At 40.0% G+C, this 12669-nt stretch overlaps 2 pseudogenes across 2 annotated transcripts in view; both read right to left on the reverse strand.

Annotated features, from left to right (window-relative positions):
- The window catches only part of LOC308611204 (centrosomal protein of 78 kDa-like), a 178156-nt pseudogene that overhangs the window by 143340 nt on the left and 22147 nt on the right, over positions 1 to 12669 (reverse strand). The window lies entirely within an intron of this gene.
- LOC308611200 (centrosomal protein of 78 kDa-like) lies at positions 6973 to 7626 on the reverse strand (annotated as a pseudogene). Its single transcript has one exon. The product of its transcript is annotated as a centrosomal protein of 78 kDa-like (transcript).

The raw sequence follows: 12669 nt of genomic DNA on the forward strand, positions 1-12669 counted from the left end.
GGCAGGAGGACTCCCAACCACTGTGCCACCAGGGAAGCCCCTCTGCTTGCTTTTTATATAGCCTATTGAAGAACATTTTAATTATTTGCAGGTCATAGGAAGGAACCTTCATGATCTAAGTTTTGAACAAGTAGTGTTGCAACACAAAGCTATGACTTAAAAAGGAAATTTGAAATGACCTATTTCTTTTGGCATCTCAATCCAGATATCTGTCAGTAAAATGAGTCACTTTTCAGTCAAATGGGTGGTCAGCAATATAATTTTTTTATTGGGAAGCTGAAAGACACCATTGCCAAGCAGAGCACCTGCAGTGTTCACATCTATATTTGAGCATCTTTCGTTTTCCCAAGGGGTGCAAGTGAAGAGAAGGCAGGCAGAGAAATGCACTTGAATAAAGCTTTTCAAGATGGATAGAACAGAGAGCATTCCCAGAGGCAGGTCAAGTCCAACCCAAGAACAACTCTCTCAGTGCTTTCACAACTAGGTAAAATACAAGACCAGTAGTAACTCAGCTCTCAAATCAGTGCTGAAATCCAGTGGAAGGTTGTTAATATTGATACGGTTAACATACATCAAATAGGATTACTGAATTTTCTGAATCCAACTGAACTCCCAGGATTGTTTGGTTTCAAAGGCTGTTGGGCTCAAGACGCATTTGGTTTTAAATAATCCTTCCTAAAATGTTCAGCTTTCAGTCTAATATGATTGAAACCCAGCTTGAGTGTGTCTTATAATACACTGGACAGGAAAGACTATGGGCATTGAATTATTCAAAACATGGCAGGCGAAGGAGTGATATGTGGGGAGGATGTGATCATAGAAATGAGTGAGACTTGATATGTCTTGTTATCTCATTTGATTTACCTGTTAGAACTCTTCCAAATATTAGAGGAAAGAAATCAATATCAATTTTCACCTGGCACGTTCCACACTTCAATGATGAATGAATGTCAAATTTGACCACAGTTTTCTGTACCACCTGCTCTGAAATAATATTTCTGGGCCTTTATTAAAAAGGTAAAATTTTCATTGAATTTCCAAATATGATTCTGCAGTGGCTAATTCAGCTTGTTTTATTAGTAAGCAAGTTCTGATGAGTAATACTAATTTAATAAGCCTGCATGTGAGGTTAAAGTGTCAACTGTTCCTGCCGAAGGTGATGAGATATGACTGTGATGTGGTGGTAGGACACTCACCTTCCTGAACGAACCCTGCGAGCACACAGTTCTTGGGAGAAACCAGTACAAATCTGATATCATTTTGCATGTCTCCTGTAGCAGTGGAATGCACACACATACAAACATGATCATGGGTGAAAAAACACACATGCGCACCTTAGAGGCTTACATTAATTTCTGAATATAGTTCTCCGGAAAGAAAAAGCTTCACTGATGATTTGTATTTTTATAGTTTATTGTTTTATCCATACTAAAACACTTCATGAAATCACTTCCTGTTTTGTTGTCCATGGAATCCTTTCCATTTTGAGATGCTAAATATAAATCGAAATAATGATTATAGTCCTTGGCCATGAAAGACTAAGTTACAGAGAACCCGGTGACTGGAGGTCAGAGCTGCCACGGAATTATTCTCTGCTCCAGAGACCATCAGAATATCACTGTGTACCCACTTAAGGATAGAATGCTGCTATTGAGAAACGAGCTCTCTTTTATTTCTACTAAAAGGAGAGAACAGTAGGGGACCTTGGCTGCGCGAGTGTATGACTTTCCCTGTTTTGTACAATAAGCCAAAAACAATACATGAAATAGCCTCACGCCTTTTGTCTTTTGTACCCAGCTCCTTCCTGTATTGCTCCTGATCCATTACACTTAAATCAACAAGAGTTGCTTGAACATTTTGACAGTTATGTTCCCCATACCCTGAAGCCTTTTTAAAGGGTTACTGAGATAAAGCTATTTCAAAAATACTCCCTCCAAATTTTTTCAGGGTGGCATCAATGAAAGTAACTTAGAGGAAAAAAACTTGAGTTCATGGCCTACCCCTCTAAGGCCAGGCAAGCATAAACCTTCATAGCAAAAGCTAAGTTTGCTCCCAGTTGAGAATTTGGTTTCCACGGTCTTATATAAAAAGTATATGGAGACTTTAATTCCCTATAAGCCCTTTCCAAAGAGTGAATACAGTTCATCATTCGTAAGAGATGATGGAAGTTACAATTTTGTTGAATAGATGGAATATATATTACATATAATATACATATTTTTTTTTTATATATATATATATAATATATATAAAGTTACTATTCAGAGTCCTAAAACGTGGATTTTTCTTACTTACCAAGAATGAACAGTAACTTGATCTCTAAACAATAAAGCACCTGGTCATAACAGAATCATAACAAATATTTGATATCAGAATGAATTCACTGTTCAGGTGTAAAGAGGGAATAGCTTCAGTTTTCCTCTTTCGGGCACCCCATTATTGCATCCTGGACAGAGGGGATTTTCTTGATTTTAATCTAAAGGAGAAATGGTCACTTTTGTTGAGATGGAAATTGACCACCTCAGTAGGCAGAGGCACTGTTTTTATTTGGCTGAATTCATGTTTCTAGTGATAATTCAAGGTGTAATAGGGTTTTCTCAGCCACTCCAAAATCTGAAAATGATAAGCATCTCACCAGAGTTTCAGGATGGCCCATTACCTATTCTGTGGAAAGGATATTCAAAATACCATGCTTCATCAATGTCTTCTTTGACTTATTAATGAATGGACAACTACTGAGTTAAGACAGTGTCTTATTCTTGCTTCAAAAAAATAAAACCAAAAACCCCCACAAACACAAAAAAACTGTTAACAACGAAAACTTATTATGCCAGGCCTTAGTATGGCCTGACTTGGAAATTTAGTTTCAGAGGCTTTTGTGAATATACCAAGGAAAGAGGACCTAGGTGTATCTTATTCCCACAGGCCGCCAATAAATATTTGCTTAACGGACAAAAAATGAATATATAGTATAGGAGAGAACCTGACAGATGCTTAACATTATTGAGTGATAGCAATGCCCAAACTCATCTGTGATCAAACACTATGAAAGTATCCTCCTAAGGATAAACTTATTACAAATAAGAAGTGAAAATTCAATTATGCAGATACTTTCAGTGTCCGCTCTGATATGCAAAAAGCATGGAAGTTGTCACTGTATCTTGTCCTTACAAGATAATGCTGTACAAAATGAAAATCAGTGACTTTTCTCAGACGTGATTAATAAAACATGTAACTATGAAAGAATTTTCAAACGGTAATTATGTATGTGTATATATGTGTCTCTGAAAAATCTTTGTCAAAGAAAACTGAGGCTATCAGTATAAACTTCTTTAACTTCTATCTCTTCTTACCTTTATTTCCTCCCAAACTTACCAGTATCCATCCAGCTCGAAGGATACAAGTGATTTTTATATACTGTGCAAGGTTTTTTTCTTATTCATATGTCCGTGTTTCCCCAATTCTCTAAATTATTATCTACATCTTCAGGATCTCCTTTATTGGTTCCTTCATTTCAACATATAAAATAGAAGTCCTTCTCATTCTAAAAAAATTCTTTTTTGCTAATTATTTTCTCTTTTCATCCACACTCCTTGAGAGCAGCCTATTCCCACTGTCCTCACTAGCCCCGCCTGGCCCCGACAGGCAGCCCTACGCCCTCAGTTTATTGCCATCTGGCTTTTTGTCCACCACTTCCCTGCACTGCTCTCAGGTCACTGGGGACCTAACTGCCCAAATCCAATGGACACTCACATTCTCTGAAGGACGACGCTGGCATCTCCTTCCTCCTTCTTGAAACTCTTATCACCTCTCTCCTTCCCAGAATTCTTTCTCTGCTTATCACTTAAACGTTGTCAGGACTCACAATTCTCTGAAATCTCATCCATTTTCATGATTTTAATGACTGCTGATATGTGCTGAGGACATTCAAATTTTTATCTTTCCATGTCTTCACGTGCATGTCCAGTTATCTACCAGTTTGTCTTCTGAATTCTACAGGTGCTTCAAAATTCTACATGTCCAGAACTAAAGTCTTTTCCCCACTTCAGTTCTTTATCCCCTATTTCCAAACTCAATGATACCACCACCCAACCTTAGTCACACAGATGGGGGTTCAGCCTCCGCCTCCTACTTCTTCCTTACTTCCCAAGGTCAAGTCTTGCTGGTAATTTCCTAAATACAATTAGAACTTATTTCCTCCCTTCATTTATACCTTACTTCAGACCCCTTTCTTCTTGCTATTACCTGGTGTAGAAGTTACGAAATTGCTGTTCGGTGGAACCAGTTGTTAGACATTCTATTCGAAAAGGACTCTAGGGTCAAATAGCTTTGAGGATGGCTGTGTACCATACGCCTGCTGTGACGATCCAGAATGAACATTAGCCTACAGCAGCCCCGAGAAGCTGTACAGTAAAGAAACCTGATTAACTCTACTTAAGCCAGGTTCTCCCTTCTGCCGGCCTATAAACCTTTCAGTAGGGACAGGAGAGGAGGTGGCAGCGTGAAAATCCCACTTGAAAATATAAAGCACTGCTCCTCAGAAGAGTGGGGCATAATTATCTCCAGGCTTCTTCAGATTCCTCATCCATACTGACGTCAGTGGTCTAAAATGCCACCCGAACTTGTCCTTTCCATTCTTAGCTATTTTCTGAGGAAACCAGCTCCACGCACATGGATGGTTAAGACCTGCTCTCCTCCTCCTCGCTGCCTCCTTTAGGGGCACTTGCCGCTGCCTGGGGACACTGCACTGATCCTCCAGAGCCTGTGCCTGTGGCTCTGTAACACACCCCTCGGACACTCAAGGCTCTGGACTTCCGCTGTCCACTCTGCCTTGAGTATCCTTGCCTTTCACCGGCTGACTCACCAGTTTCTCACGAGTCCTTTAAGACTTAGCTTAGGGACTGCCTCTTTTGATGACTTTTCTTTGCCTCACGGCTCCCCCTCTTCTTCCACACTGACTAAACGCCCTGAATATGCCCGTCACAGCAGGTCACGTGCAGGATGAGACATCTGCTGTGCGTCTTCCCCTCTCACTCCACTGCTAGAGGGCCAACACTACATCTTGCTCATTGTTTCACTCCTCTAACACTCAACCCATGGCTAATGAACTAACTAGTACTGTAGTAGCCCTCTTAGTAACAATCAGGCAGGACCTTCTACAAGAAATCTGACACTCCAGCTTTTCTCTGATCTCACCTTTCACTCTGATTGAACTAAAGACTTACGTGTACATGTTTTACCAGGGAGACATAATTTAATCCAGAGATGTGTCATCACATACTCTCACATACTCTGCCATTTAAAAATTCTGCTCACGATGGGGAAAGGAGACAGGTGTGCTTTCTGACAGCCCCACTGTTTTTGCACTTATACTGGTCACTGGCTTCTCTCTCAGTGCCTTCCTTAAACCCTTCTTAACAAGGGAACAGGATAACAAAGTAATTAAGAGACTGGTTACAGCCTATGTGTGAACAGAAACATAAACAGGGACATAGAGAATAGACTGGCGGTTGCCAAGGAGGAGGCGGTGGGAGAGGGTTGGATTGGGAGTTTGGGATTAGCAGATGCAAACTGGTGTATATACAGGATGGATAAACAAAAAGGTCCTACATGGGACTTCCCTGGTGGCGCAGTGGTTAAGAATACGCCTGCCAATGCAGGGGACATGGGTTCAAGCCCTGGTCCGGGAAGATCCCACATGCCAGAGAGCAACTAAGCCGGATGTCACAACTACTGAAGTCCAGGCACCTAGAGCCCGTGCTCTGCAACAAGAGAAGCCACCACAATGAGAAGCATGTGCACCTCAACTAGAGGAAGCCCGCGTGCAGCAACAAAGGCCAAACACAGCCAAAAATAAATACATACATGCATTTATTTTTAAAAAGTGCATGTATTTAAAAAAACCCAAAAAGTTCCTACTGTAGAGCACAGGGAACTATATTCTATATCCTGTGATAAACCGTAATGGAAAAGAATATGAAAAAGAATGTACATAAATGTGTAACTGAGTCACTTTCCTGTACAGCAGTAATTAACACAACACTGTAATTCAAGTGTATGTCAATAAAAAATAAAATTTAAAAAAATTGCCAGAAAAATAGTCACATAAGGGGAACTTCCCTGGTGGTCCAGTGGTTAAGACTTTGCCTTCCAAAGGAGGGGGTGAGGGTTCAATCCCTGGTCGGGGAGCTAAGATCCCACATGCCTTGAGGCCAAAAAACCAAAATATAAAACAGAAGCAATACTGTAACAAATGCAATAAACACTTTAAAAATGGTTGACAGCAGAAAAAATCTTTAAAGAAAAAATTCACATAAATCAGAAACAAATGAAAGATAATAAAGTCCATACATTAAAAAAAAAAAAAAAGAGCATGGGTTCGGGTCACATTGCAACTTCCCACTTACTTATAGCTGTGTAATTCTGGGCAACTCACATAATGTCTCCTCAGACTGTTCATCTATAAAATGGGGATGGTAAGAGTTCCCTACCTCAGAGCGTTGCTGTAATCCATAAACACGGTTAAGTGCCTTGGTAAATGTTTGAGGCTCTCTGGTTATTATGAATTAAAATATGTCAATGGCTTCTGGCCGTGTGATTTATATAATAGTTTGATGTTTAACCAAATGGTAAAACTATTCCATTTATTATTCCCATCTCTTTTTAACCCTTAGCCTGCTTTGTTGTTTATGTTCTCTCCCACCACAGAGTGCTAGTTCCAGGAGAGTAAAGGCTTTATTTTGTTCACTGCTGAAAGCAACAGCACCCAGAAAAGTACTGTACATATGAAGCCCTCAGTAAACACTAGCTGAATGAATGGTGCAAAGTGTTACAAGGAAAAGTACACCCAAACTTTCATTATAATAAAAAAGTATAGATAAAAAAAATCTTTCTCTAATGGCTTCCAGTCAAGTAACTGAAAACACCATATGCTATAATAAAAACATAAGTAATTTATGAAAATTTGGAGGCAAAAACATAATTTTAAAAGATTTAGACCTATGTTAGGCGTGATAGAGTATGGATGCTTTCTTGAAATTCACAATCAGATCCAAGAGTATCACTTTCAGACTGTTCTAGTAGACTGAGTTTACTTTTAGTTGTCTTTGATGACACAGTCATTATTCTACTCTCTTTCTTAACAGAAATGTGTTTTTTCGAAGACTCACTTTTAATTGGTTTATTAACCAAAGAATTATTTTGCCCAATTCCTTTGCTTTTCTGCTTTACAGGTGAGTCAGAGCAGGAATGCAGGTCCTTCCCAGGTTGTTTCTTAGCAGAGTAGTTTTTGGTCTATTCACCTGCTTTGCTCATTTTCTCTGAAGAAGACCTGCTATTTCTAGATAATTCCTCTTCTTTTCTTTGACTTCCAGTTCCAGAAATGACGTCTGCTGAAGGAGAATATGTTCTAGCAATGAAATCTTCAAAAGACTCCTGCCGCTGCTCTGTGACTGGGACCCCCAGGTTGTCTTTGGAAGTTTCTAAGGCCTCCTGAGTAGACGCTGGGACACGGAAGGAGTCGAGAGGCAAAGGAATCCTAGCATCACCTGTAATTTTCGGAAAGTGGAGGGGAAGACAAAAGACAAGACAAAAATTCAGTGATGAACAAAGCCAACCATTAAAAAGTAGAGTTCAAAACTTCAATGTTACTCTGTAATCTTATTATTAACACAGTCAATTGATGAATCAGAAGATTTCAGAGCCAGTTTTTTTTGTAATTATATCTTGCCAAGTGACTCTCAGCTTAACCTAGCTATATCCAAGGCTATGTCTGCTACGTTTTCAGACTTTGGTGACTGGGGTAGTTATGACCCATTTCCTTTCCCTCACTAAAAATAAAACCCTATTCTGTAGGATAATTAATGTCTTTTCTATCCTCCAGGCACATGTAAACCGTATATAGTTTGTGACCAGACTGTGTTCTCAAGCTGTCAGTTCCCAAGACCACTCTGAGATGGGCTGATGGGGGCTCCAAGTAAGGCTGGAGGAAAAGCTGACAGGTTTTCCCCTCCCATTCCCATAACCAGGTGATTCACTCTAATATGTTACCTATTAGCTATGTCTGGACTACTTATTTTAAAAATTATATCAGTATGTGTACCTTCATTAGTGTTCCTTCATTGTAAGCTGACTGCATACAAATAGAAACCTAGATAAAATATGAACAGAATAGACATTTATACAATTTAAAATCTGGAATATTTTCTCTAATGTCTTCTTTCTTCATTAAGGATAGTTTGCTTTAACTCATAAATTTTCTCAAGAACTTCCAGTCTCCTTATTTACAAAAGTACAGTATCATGAAATGGGCACACATTTACTAATCTCAGATTTGGAAAGGATTCCAGAGTCTTCTAGCTCCCGAGCATGTGAATTATTAGAGACTGATCATTATTGTTTTCTCCCTGACTTGGTCATTTCCTTTTTGCTAATCACTCTTAGAATCATTAAGTGCTGTTCTGTCCATTTACTTGGCTATTTTGCATTTGTTATGGGGCACCCTGTTTTGATTCTGATTTTCCTTCTTCAAGTGCCTTCTTTTCTTCTTTAGGTGGACTACTAACAGGAGAATTCATGGGGGGACAACCTAGTAAATGAAAATCTGACTGATCTATACCAGCCATTGTGGCCAACTGCCCAAGCCTAGACGAGAGGAGGAAAGGAGAAAAGACAAAGGTTATTATAATCACAGAAGAGCAGTTTAGATTTCCCCAGACTTACAATCATGAAATACTTCTAAAATCTTTTTTTTTTTTTTTTTGCGGTACACGGGCCTTTCACTCCTGTGGCCTCTCCCATTGCGGAGCACAGGCTCCGGACGCGCAGGCTCAGCGGCCATGGCTCACGGGCCCAGCCGCTCCGCGCCATGCGGGATCCTCCCAGACCTGGGCACGAACCCGTAGCCCCTGCATCGGCAGGCGGACTCTCAACCACCCCGCCACCAGGGAAGCCCTACTTCTAAAATCTTAAAAGCTAACATCCTACTCCAGACTACAAGCCTCTATCTCCCCCAAATCCTCAGCCCTTTCCAGATTCATCCTCTAGGAGACATCCCACTGTCTCACTAGAAGCTTCAATATGTTCCATGCACCCTGTCCACTGCCTGTCACACCTCCATTCCTACACTTCTTTACCACCTTTCCTCCAGTTTCCAAGAATGTGTTTGTTCCTTCCTTCCCAACACCAACACCAATTCATTCACTGACAAAACACCACTCCATCAACTATCAATCTCCACTTCCCTCTTTCAGCAAAATTGCTCCCGGTTGAGAACCACTGACCTTTATCTCCCCTGCAGATTAATAATCATTTTTATGTCTAAGGCAAAGATAACTTTAATTCAAACTTATCAAACAAGCAAAAGAAGTGAAAGATAGGAAAATTCTTATGCATTCCCGACTATTTTCAATGAAAACTGCCTTTAATTTAGTCTTTACAAAACAACTATACCTACTAATTACTCTGTCTACAGGTTACTCTTTTATACTGGGCTCCCCACTCTACCAAAGCAGGCTTCCCTATATGCATTTCTTAAAAAATTTAATTCCTCATTTTAAAATGTCAACTATATTACCTATAATTACACTAAATTTGGCTAAATATAGCCACGTAAGTGATGAAAATTGCTCCAGTTCCTCAGCAAACTACCATTAGAGTCGCAAAGAGAAGAATGCCATGAAGAGAAATGAACTAACCCAGCATCTTTAAGGAGAACCAGGAAAGCATGGAACTTCTGAAAAGAATTCTCAGTGCTGCCCCAAACACCTTCATCATCCAGGATCATGCTTGTCAATGAGTGGGCATGAAGGGCTTCAGACAAAGAGAAAGTTGTGTTTCTTAACTGGGCATTTTCATGTTCCAGCTATACAAGAAGACTGAAAACGTCTGACATGATTTTTTCTCATTGTCATCAAAAGTAGTCTTGCCTTGGGCTTCCCTGGTGGCGCAGTGGTTGCGAGTCCGCCTGCCGATGCAGGGGACACGGGTTCGTGCCCCACTCTGGGAAGATCCCACATGCTGCGTAGCGGCTGGGCCCGTGAGCCATGGCCGCTGAGCCTGTGTGTCTGGAGCCTGCGCTCCGCAACGGGAGAGGCCACAACAGTGAGATGCTAACATACCGCAAAAAACCCCCCCAAAAACAAAAAACAAACAAAAAGTAGTCTTGCCTAGTTTCAAGGTACAAAACTAAAACACTCAAAATGGAATTAATTTATAATTAATGTAACCCTCCGCCAGTAAAGACAGAGACCATATCACATAATAACCAAAACCCACAGGCACCCAACAAAGTTTCCTATATAACACTTAGGTGGTATATAAATAAACCAAAGTTACCGTTTTATTAATGATCTTTCACAAAAGATCACATTTCTAACTGGTTCAATTCATAATGGAGCCTTATTCCACATTAGAAAATGACCTGCTTTAAGTTTCCCTTAAATTAGAAAGTGAATTATAGAATCTGATTTGAACAAAACATATTTCAACTCTGCTGAATGTTAAGAATTAACTTTAGTGAATAAAATATCTAATGCTTACGTTTAAAAGTCCTAAATCATACCCAACCCAATTTATTAAATGTACGATCACCAATATTTTCTTTGGCTTCTTGAACATATTCACCCCCGTGCACTCTTCCCCTTCCGCTCAGCATCTACGCACTTAAAACCCCCTGTAAGCTCAACTCTCGTATTTCTCAGAAAGGCCGTTAATGTTCATGATGCCCCTTTTGCCTTACATGAGCAGGTGCTCAACATTTATTGAATGAGTGTCTGCCAATCCAATGGATGCACTTTCAAAAATTCCTCCCTACACTCACCCTGTGATAAATTATATTTAGATAGAACTTTTTAGATTATGCCCTGCTTTCATGCACATTACCTAATGTAATTCTCATAGTATATATTTTTATCTTTCATTGCATTCTTAGAAGTTTTCCAATATCTTAAATTTATTTAAATGATTCACTTTCCTAATTCATTGCCAGGAGAGTCTCATCATGTCTTTTATGTTACTGTATATACAATACATGCACAGAAAGTGCCTTCTTGCATCAAAGAATCATGAACAGGAAATAAGCTAATGTCATATAAAAGCACACACACACACACACATACACAAAACCAGATTTTCACATCTTTAAAAACATGCTTTCTGGAATATAGATCATATGATCACTAAATACCAGTAAACGCAAAAGTCCATATGATACCACCAATTTGCAACATATTACAGTTTTAAAGCTTACAAAATATGTGTATATGGCTTAAAATCAAATCAAAATAAAACCAAAACACTCTCAAAAGCAGATGAAACGTGTTTACCTCACTGACTCGTCTATCAGCCTTCAGTCTTATTACTCTTTCCTCCTTTAACTGCTTTAGGCACTCCTCCAGGGTTTCCTAAGCAAACAGAGTCAATATTATAACTAATTCATAGTATAATAACCAAAAGCCTTTCCAGCTATTGGTCTCATCAGGATTTATGGGCAGAGCCAGAAGTGAACTCAGATTTTAGTCTGCTACTGGTCATATCATACCATGCCAGTGAAATGAATGATCAAAATCTATCAAATTTGCAAAGATTTATTTAAATTCCACTCTTTCCAACATAAATTTGTGGCAGGCCACCATAAAAGGCATATGCATATAACATAGTAAGTCAGAAATAAGAAGTTACGACCAAGAAAGAAAAATTCTATTTTTATTTGTGGGTCTCTTTATAGCAGGAAGTCCTATTAACGAACCTGCTTAGCATACCTGAATTGCATAATTGCAGATTCAAAAGCATGTTTTAAAAAAGTAATCACTGGGGCTTTCCTGGTGGCACAGTGGTTCGGAATCTGCCTGCCAATGCAGGGGACACGGGTTCGAGCCCTGGTCTGGGAGGATCCCACATGCCACGGAGCAACTAAGCCCGTGTGCCACAACTACTGAGCCTGCGTGTCTGGAACCTGTGCTCCACAACAAGAGAGGCCGCGATAGTGAGAGGCCCGCGCACCGTGATGAAGAGTGGCCCCCGCTTGCTGCAACTAGAGAAAGCCCTAGTACAGAAACGAAGACCCAACACAGCCATAAATAAATAAATAAATAAATAAATAAATAAAAATAAATTGCCCCCCCCAAAAAAACTTTAAAAAAATAATAAAATAAAAAATAATAAAAAAGTAATCACTTTTAAAGCAATTTACAGTCAAGCACTGTTCCTGGAGTTCCCTGGGTATTAAATAATCGAATCATCAAAACCCTAAGAGGGGGCTTCCCTACTGGCACAGTGGTTAAGAATCCGCTTGCCAGTGCAGGGGACACGGGTTCGAGCCCTAGTCCAGGAAGAACCCACATGCCTCAGAACAACTAAGCCTGTGCGTCACGACTACTGAGCCTACGCTCTAGAACCCACGTGCCACAACTACTGAGCCCGCGTGCCACAACTACTGAAGCCTGCGCGCCTAGAGCCCGTGCTCTGCAAAAAGAGAAACCACCGCAATGAGAAGCCCGCACACCACTACGAAGTGTAGCCGCCGCTCGACGCAAGCAGAGAAAGCCCGTGAGCAATATCAAACACCCAGCGCAGCCAAAAATAGATAAATAAAATAAATTTATTAAAAAAATCGTACGAGGAAAGAACGATCACTAACTCCATGTTATTTTACAGATGAGGGAAACAGAG

The sequence above is a fragment of the Mesoplodon bidens genome (assembly GCF_964165515.1).
Source record: "Mesoplodon bidens genome assembly, contig: HAP1_SCAFFOLD_291, whole genome shotgun sequence".
In the NCBI taxonomy this organism is placed as follows: domain Eukaryota; kingdom Metazoa; phylum Chordata; class Mammalia; order Artiodactyla; family Ziphiidae; genus Mesoplodon; species Mesoplodon bidens.